Here is a 9,317-nt window from a genome sequence, read left to right as displayed (position 1 = left end):
TTATGCACATGCGAAAATAGTAGCTTAATTATACACGAGAATAGCGGGGAAATATATCAATGGCAAACATGCGCAGCCATCAATTATGATATTCACGTGCATGTTGACAGTTGAGAACCCCTTCCTATGCATCCATTGTGATAGGCTATTTTATCCATGAAAGATAGCTAACAAAACAATTACATCCTATGTTCTCAATTAGTTTACCATCTCATGCATGTGCCACATTTCACATCATTCAAAATCTGTTCACATATTAAAGTACTCTTTGATGATAATTACATTAGCATAAATTGCTCAAATCCCATGAATTGGGGGGATGAAAGGCCATGTGGAATGTTGCTGGGAGGGTGTGGAATGTCAGTCAATTCATTATGTGACTGATAAGGCTATCAATGCCCACCTTCATAAACAATGTCTTGGCTCTGTGCCTCCTTATACTGTAGAATATTACGTACCAACAAATCATGTGATGATGGTTGATAGAGAATGATACATTCATTGATCCACAAATGTCTTTAGTTTAGAATGTTTCAGATCTTCCCAAGCGCTTGAATGTTGCCCAAAATGTCACATTGGCAATTGTCACCCCTGTTGTCCCCAAATGTCCACCCCCCCACCCCTCTCTCTCTCAATTCAATTCAAGGGCTTTATTGGCATGGGAAACACATGTTAACATTGTCAAAGCAAGTGGAGTAGATAATACACAAAGGTTAAATAAACAAAAACGAAAAGTTAACATTACACTCACAGAAGTTCCAAGTTCTCTCTCTCCCTCTCTCGCTCTCTCTCCTACATCTTTGTATGATGTATATATTGCATTATAAGTGAATTTCCCTTTAACTATGGACCCCAGGCAGTAAGGCTTAATTAACCCAAACAATGACTAGTCTGTTCATTAAAAAGCGCTAAGCCCCATTGTTGAAGATTGACAAAACATTAAACCCAGAAGGTCCAGGTAAACTCATCCCAAGGCCCCATTAGAAAGCTTTGTCTGTGACGTGACCCGCCTTTTGTCGGATCAAAAGACAGAAAAGGCACAGAGAACTGATGAGGTCCCCACACCTCAGGACTATTGTTTGATTTATCTCCAAAGAGGCTACAGAGTGACCTTAAGGCTCTGACATACCGGTAGGATTGTCAAACGTTTGTCTGCCGACTGTACTTAGCACCTCTGAACAGCGTCGGTAGTCAATCTCTTTTGTGTTCACACAGCAAAGACCTTGGAAGGTGTCAGCTACTCAGTATTGTTAACTTCTTGGTGACAGGGGGCAGTATTTTCTCGTCCGGGTGAAATGCATGCCCAAATTCAACTGTCTGCTACTCATCCCCAGAAGATATGAATATTATTATATTTGGATAGAAAACACTCTGAAGTTTCTAAAACTGTTTGAATCAAGTCTGTGAGTATAACAGAACATATTTAACAGGCGAAACTGTGAGGACAAAGCATTCCGATTTTTTTGGGTTTTGAGGTCACTCTCTTTTCAACGAGTTTTCATTGGGAATCCCGATTTCTAAGGGACCTTCTTGCAGTTCCTATCGCTTCCACTGGATGTCAACAGTCTTTAGAAATTGGTTGAGGTTATTCCTTTGTGTAATGAAGAAGTATGGCCATCTTGAACGAGGGTCACTTGAAGTGTACTGTTAGATAGAGGTGCGTGACCAGAAAGCATGCTACAGTTTGTTTTCCTCCTGTATTGAACACAGATCATCCCGTCTTCAATTTGATTGATTATTTACGTTAAAAAATACCTAAAGTTGTATTACAAGAGTAGTTTGAAATGTTTTGGCAAAGTTCACAGGTAACTTTTGAGATATTTTGTAGTCATGTTGAGCAAGTTGGAACCGGTGTTTTTTCTGGATCAAATGCACCGAATAAATGGACATTTTGGATGTATATCGACGGAATTAATCAAACAACAGGACCATTTGTGATGTTTATGGGATATATTGGAGTGCCAACAAAAGAAGCTCGTCAAAGGTAAGACATTAATTATATTTTTATTTATGCGTTTTGAGTCGCGTTTTTCAACCCCATAGAAAATCTTTGGAGGGAGTTGAAAGTCCGTGTTGCCCAGCAACAGCCCCAAAACATTACTGCTCTAGAGGAGATCTGCATGGAGGAATGGGCCAAAATACCAGCAACAGTGTGTGAAAACCTTGTGAAGACTTACAGAAAACGTTTGACCTCTGTCATTGCCAACAAAGGGTATATAACAAAGTATTGAGATAAACTTTTGTTATTGACCAAATACTTATTTTCCACCATAATTTGCAAATAAATTAATAAAAAATCCTACAATGTGATTTTCTGGATTTTCTTCCCTCATTTTGTCTGTCATAGTTGAAGTGAACCTATGATGACAGGCCTCTCTCATCTTTTTAAGTGGGAGAACTTGCACAATTGGTGGCTGACTAAATATTTTTTTGCCCAACTGTATATCCATATACAGTGGGGAGAACAAGTATTTGATACACTGCCGATTTTGTAGGTTTTCCTACTTACAAAGCATGAGGAGGTCTGTCATTTTTTTAATCATAGGTACACTTCAACTGTGAGAGACAGAATCTAAAACAAAAATCCAGAAAGTCACATTGTATGATTTTTAAGTAATTCATTAGCATTTTATTGCATGACATAAGTATTTGATACATCATAAAAGCTGAACTTGATATTTGGTACAGAAACCTTTTTTTGCAATTACAGAGATCATACGTTTCCTGTAGTTCTTGACCAGGTTTGCACACACTGCAGCAAGGATTTTGGCGCACTCCTCCATACAGACCTTCTCCAGATCCTTCAGGTTTCGGGGCTGTCGCTGGGCAATACAGACTTTCAGCTCCCTCCAAAGTTTTTCCATTGGGTTCAAGTCTGGAGACTGGCTGCCCCACTCCAGGACCTTGAGATGCGTCTTACGGAGCCACTCCTTACTTGCCCTGGCTGTGTATTTCGGGTTGTTGTCATGCTGGAAGACCCAGCCACGACCCATCTTCAATGGGGGAAGGAGGTTGTTGGCCAAGATCTCGCATACATGGCCACATCCATCTTCCCCTCAATACGGTGCAGTCGTCCTGTCCCCTTTGCAGAAAAGCATCCCCAAAGAATGTTTCCACCTCCATGCTTCACGGTTGGGATGATGTTATTGGGGTTGTACTCATCCTTCTTCTTCCTCCAAACACAGCGAGTGGAGTTCAGACCACATTACCTTCTCCCATTCCTCCTCTGGATCATCCAGATGGTCATTTGTAAACTTCAAACGGGCCTGGACATGCACTGGCTTGAGCAGGGGGACCTTGTATGCGCTACAGGATTTGAATCCATGACGGCATAGTGTGTTACTAATGGTTTTCTTTGAGACTGTGGTCCCAGCTCTCTTCAGGTCATTGACCAGGTCCTGCCGTGTAGTTCTGGGCTGATCCCTCACCTTCCTGATGATCATTGATGCCCCACGAGGTGAGATCTTGCATGGAGCCCCAGACCGAGGGTGATTGACCGTCATCTTGAACTTCTTCCATTTTCTAATAATTGCGCCAACAGTTGTTGCCTTCTCACCAAGCTGCTTGCCTATTGTCCTGTAGCCCATCCCAGCCTTGTGCAGGTCTACAATTTTATCTCTGATGTCCTTACACAGCTCTTTGGTCTTGGCCATTGTTGAGAGGTTGGAGTCTGTTTGATTAAGTGTGTGGACAGGTGTCTTTTAATACAGATAACGAGTTCAAACAGGTGCAATTAATACAGGTAATGAGTGGAGAACAGGAGGGCTTCTTAAAGAAAAACAAACAGGTCTGTGAGAGCTTACTGGTTGGTAGGTGATCAAATACTTATGTCATGCAATAAAATGCTAATTAATTACTTAAAAATCATACAATGTGATATTCTGGATTTTTGTTTTAGATTCCGTCTCTCACAGTTGAAGTGTACCTATGATACAAATTACAGACCTCTACATGCTTTGTAAGTAGGAAAACCTGCAAAATTGGCAGTGTATCAAATACTTGTTCTCCCCACTGTACATACACGTATGCATACATATACACATATATACATACACATACCTATATTGATATACATACTTTTTAAAGAATATACCTTTATTATTCCCTGCAAAGCCTACCACCCTTCCCGCAATTGAAGTAACTAATAAACACTTAGGCTTCTACCTTCAGTTTATACATCTTATACACATTTTACAGAGACAATCTATTTTACAATAGTTATATTATGTTTGTTTTTAGTCCTTCCTCTATTTCTGATGTCCATCCAGTTTGATACAAGTTCCTTAATTTTTTCCCCTTCTACTTGCCTCTTCCATTTTTGTGGTAATGCTGCAATGAATTGGTTGTAATTTTGGGTAGAGCAGACATTTCCATATGTCTGTGTTAGCTGCATGTGTGACAACTCCACGAGTCCTATTTATGATATCATTCACTAAAATTACACCTTTTTAAACATGTCTTCGAAAAATATGTTTTTTTTTAATCAATTAGTATATTTGATCTTAACCACAATATTTGTTGTATTATTTGTTCTGTCTTTTCAGGTGGATTAAACTGAAATTGCAACCAACTTTCTATGGCTTTTTTATTTTTAAATAACGATATTTTGGAGATTATTTCCTTTTCAAACAACCGAAAGTGAGCAGGTGTAATCTGAATAAAGGGAAAAGGGCCATTCTTGAACATAGGATGAGACATTCCTACCAATTTACTAGAGAACCAGTTTGGACTTAAGGATAACTTATGTATGACTGATGCCTTTAGTGAGAGGTCTAATGCTTTAATATTTAATCATTTCTGCCCTCCGGATTCATATTCGTTATATAAATAGGCCCTTTTAATTTTGTCTGGCTTGCCGTTCTAAATACATTTGAATATATTTTGTTGATATAATTTAAAAAGCAGGTCACTAGGTGTAGGCAAAACCGTAAGCAAATAGGTCAACTGTGACATAACTAAAGAGTTAATCAGGGTGATTTTTCCACAAATAGAAAGGTATTTTCCTTTCCATGGTAGCAAGATCTTATCTATTTTTGCTAACTTTTTATTAAAATGTATTGGAGTGAGAATATTTTTCTTTTGGGATTTGTATACTGAGTATGTCCACATATCTGTCAGGCCATTTAATTGGTAAACTACATGGTAATGTAAATTTGCATTTTATTATTATTATTATTATTATTATTTTGTGATCCAATACGTAATATAGTACACTTATCATAATTTGGTTTTAATCCAGAGAGAATAGCAAAAGTATCTAGATCCTCTATAAGGCCGTGGAGAGATTCTAATTGTAATTTTAAAAGAAAACATGAATCATCAGCTTACATTGATTGACACCTTAGTTTTTAAACCACGGATTTCTAATCCCTTAATATTATTGTTTGATCTAATCTTAACAGCTAACATTTCGATGGTAATAATAAATAGATATGCCGATAGTGAACAACCTTGTTTTACTCATCTAGATAGATTAAAACTTTCTGAGATGTAGCCATTATTTACTATTTTACACCTAGGGTTACTATACATAACTTTAACCCATTTTATAAGAGATTCCCCAAAATTCAAATATTCTAGGCATTTATATATAAACTCATACTTTATAGTTTATCAAAAATCTTTTCAAAATCAGCTATGAAAACCAGGCCTGGTGTCCCCGAAATGTCATATTATTCTATTGTTTCCAGTACTTGTCTTATATTAACTCCAATGTATTGACCATGTAAAAAAACATGTCTGATTAGGATGAATAATATCTGACAATACTTTTTTAATTCTAATGTGCCAAGCATTTTGTTAAACATTTTGCTAGGATTTTTGCATCACAACACTGAAGTGTAAGAGGTCTCCAATTGTTTTAATGGACTGGATCTTTATATATACTACTTGGGTCCTGTTTCAGTAATAATGATATTAGACCTGGTTGCGTGTCTGATAATCTACCATTTATATAGGAGTGGTTAAAACATGCTAATAAAGGTCCTCTGAGTATATCAAAAAAATGTTTTGTATACTTCCACTGGTTCCATCCAGGTCTGGAGTTTTCCCAGTGAACTGCACTAACTTGGCAGCTAACACAGGCAGCTGTTTCATGGAAACTAGCTAATACATTGTGATTTAGTTATAATATCAATACTAGCTACAGTGGTTAGCTAGCTTGGAGGAAGTATTTAGTGTTGTATGCATTGCGTCTATGCGCTTAGCTAGCTACCATCCCATAGCCTACATTTCATATGAAATGTGACTGGCTCATCCCTGGATGTACGGACAAAAAAGCTGGATGAGAGAATGCCAAGAGTGTGCAAAGCTGTCATCAAGGCAAAGGGTGGCTACTTTGAAGAATCTCAAATATAAAATATATTTGGATTTGTTTAACACTTTTTGGGTTACTACATGATTCCATCTGTGTTATTTAAAAGTTTTGATGTCTTCACTATTATTCTACAATGTAGAAAATAGTAAAATAGAGAAAAACCCTTGAATGACTTAGGTGTGATTTGATGTTATTTTAAATGGACAAAAGATGTGCTTAATTAAAAAAAGAAAAAGGACATTTCCGAGTGACCCCAAACTTTTGAACGGCAGTGTATATATTATTATTTTGTTGATTGCAATGGAATCATGCATTGCATGTTTTTTCTGTTCAGTTTTCATCAAATTTCCTTCTAAAAAAAAAACAAACACAAAAAGCCCAGAATGTTTCAATGCGTGACAGCAAACGGAAGATGAACATCTTCCGTTTGTGTTGTAGGGTCACTGGTGTGAGTTTGTTTAAGATAAATCAGAGTGACGTTTTCCTGCTTGTCCTTCACCGTCGTGGTCTGTTGCGTGTCATCTGTAAGCTTCAGCAACGAGTTCTAAGATCTGCTTTCCTCCCACCAAACTCTGCTCCCACACCCCCTTGTGCATGTGGGATTTCCCCTTCACTCTCAATCGCGGTCAGTCGAGCTTCAGCAAATGCCGAGAGCTACCCCTCCCTCCATCTGTTGCTCTCTCTCTCCCTCGGTTTCTTCCCTCTTTCCCTCTCCCCCTCCTCTGATGCACAGGTCGAGGCTGTGTTGCTCTAGTCAGTGCCTTTCCAGCTGTCCCAGCAGCTGTCTTTGAAATTGCCCCCCCCCCACACACACACCTACCTCCAGGAGGGAATGTTTAGAGGTTGGCAGAGGGGTAGAGGGTGGATATGTATGTGTGAGTGGGGAGTTGGGGAGTTTAATTATTTCAGTGCTCTGTAGGAGTAGGAGAAGGGTGTGTTTGTTCAGGAAGACGTTTTGCGACTTGTTATATTTTGGATGTTAAAGTGCATTGAGATGGTCAATGTTGATTCTCTTACTCAGTGTACTTCTGACTAACTATATAATGGCAAGCATTTCGCTATACTAGCAATAACATTTGCTAACCATGTGTATCTGAACAATAAAATTTGATTTTGACACTTTCCTAATATTGAGTTGCACCCCTCTTTTTTGCCCTCAGGACAGCCTCAATTTGTCCTGGCGTGGACTCCATAAGGTGTCGTAAGTGTTCCACAGGGATGCTGGCCCATGTTGACTCCCAATGATTCCCACAGTTGTGTCAAGTTGGCTGGATGTCCTTTGGGTGGTGGACCATTCTTGATACACACGGGGAAACTGTTGAGCCTGGGAAATCCAGCAGCGTTGCAGTCCTTGACACAAACCGATGTGCCGGCATCTACTACTATACCCCTCTGAATGGCACACATACACAATCCATGTCTCAATTGTCTCAAGGCTTTATCCTGTCTCCTCACCTTCATCTACACTGATTTAAGTGGATTTAACAAGTGACATCAATAAGGGATCATAGCCTTCACCTGGATCCACCTGGTCAGTCTATGTCATGGAAAGAGGAGGTGTTCTTAATGTTTTGTACACTCAGTGTATATTTAAGTGCACCTTATTTAATATACCAGGCTTTTAAAATGCAATATTGGTGCACAATTTCTACTTAAAATATCAAATGGATGCAAAAGGCACTCTATTCGTGGAATGACCCAGGTAATAATTTTTCAGTGGGAATCTTAATTAAGGATTTACCCACAAACAATGGCATTATTAAACTAACACATCTCTAAAGCTGGACAGGAGGCAAGACTGCTTGGTTTGTTTTCTCTCTCTCTCTCTCTCTCTCTCTCTCTCTCTCTCTCTCTCTCTCTCTCTCTCTCTTTCTGTCTAAGAAAACAAGTAGTTGGTTCATCTTCTCACTTCCTCCTCTCTCTCTCTCTCTGTCTCTCTCGCTCTGCTTGTCTTTCCCCTCAACTGATAATTATGATCCCAAGTGTCTGTATGATGTAACCAAGATGCTGTTCCTGTTCGTACCTCTCAGGAAAGCTTTACAGCCTTGCATAACTTTACAGCCTTGAACTTCACAGTTTTGTCTTGGGTGCGCTTTTCCAGACCAAGACCCCCCATATTCCTGGACTAAAAAGTCATTTTTTAAGCCCACGTATCCAGATTAAGCCCACTCCTGGATTCTGAAAGCCTGCTCATTGGAGAATGTCAGATTCTCTATTGAGCAGGCTTTCAAAATCCAGGAGTGGCTTAATTTGGGTAAATGGAAAGGGTCTCTTAAAGTGATATTGGTAATGCCTACGGGCGGCTTTAGTTTGATGTCCAAGACCATATCCGAAACAAAGAGAAGGGCTTCCTGTCTTCTCAACCCCTGGAGGACTTTAAGCCAAATTCTTGTCACATTGCAACCAAGCGACTCCTGCACTACAGGCATTTTCTTCAAGTCAAATACCTGCTGTGAGGGCAGCTATTCACCCAGATGCTTTTGTCATTCATGCATTCCTTTGGATGAAGTGTCGTTTAGAGACGAGAGCCAAAGGCTGAGCCTGAGAGCCTGAAACAGATGTAGTACTGTAGTCTAGATTCCCCTTTGGTCCAAGCCAAAGGCTGAGCCTGAGAGCCTGAAACAGATGTAGTACTGTAGTCTAGATTCCCCTTTGGTCCAAGCCAAAGGCTGAGCCTGAGAGCCTGAAACAGATGTAGTACTGTAGTCTAGATTCCCCTTTGGTCCAAGCCAAAGGCTGAGCCTGAGAGCCTGAAACAGATGTAGTACTGTAGTCTAGATTCCCTTTGGTCCAAGCCAAAGGCTGAGCCTGAGAGCCTGAAACAGATGTAGTACTGTAGTCTAGATTCCCCTTTGGTCCAAGCCAAAGGCTGAGCTTGAGAGCCTGAAACAGATGTAGTACTGTAGTCTAGATTCCCCTTTGGTCCAAGCCAAAGGCTGAGCCTGAGAGCCTGAAACAGATGTAGTACTGTAGTCTAGATTCCCTTTGGTCCAGCTAATAA

General features: G+C 39.7%; 1 protein-coding gene across 1 annotated transcript in view; it reads left to right on the top strand.

Annotated features, from left to right (window-relative positions):
• The window catches only part of LOC118389145 (nidogen-1-like), a 57,686-nt gene that overhangs the window by 432 nt on the left and 47,937 nt on the right, over positions 1 to 9,317 (top strand). The gene's annotated exons all lie outside the window — the stretch shown is intronic.

The sequence above is a fragment of the Oncorhynchus keta genome, chromosome 10, assembly GCF_023373465.1.
Source record: "Oncorhynchus keta strain PuntledgeMale-10-30-2019 chromosome 10, Oket_V2, whole genome shotgun sequence".
Classification (NCBI taxonomy): Eukaryota; Metazoa; Chordata; class Actinopteri; order Salmoniformes; family Salmonidae; genus Oncorhynchus; species Oncorhynchus keta.
Note: the sequence above shows the minus strand (reverse complement) of the source record. Positions and strands in the feature narration are given on the sequence as shown.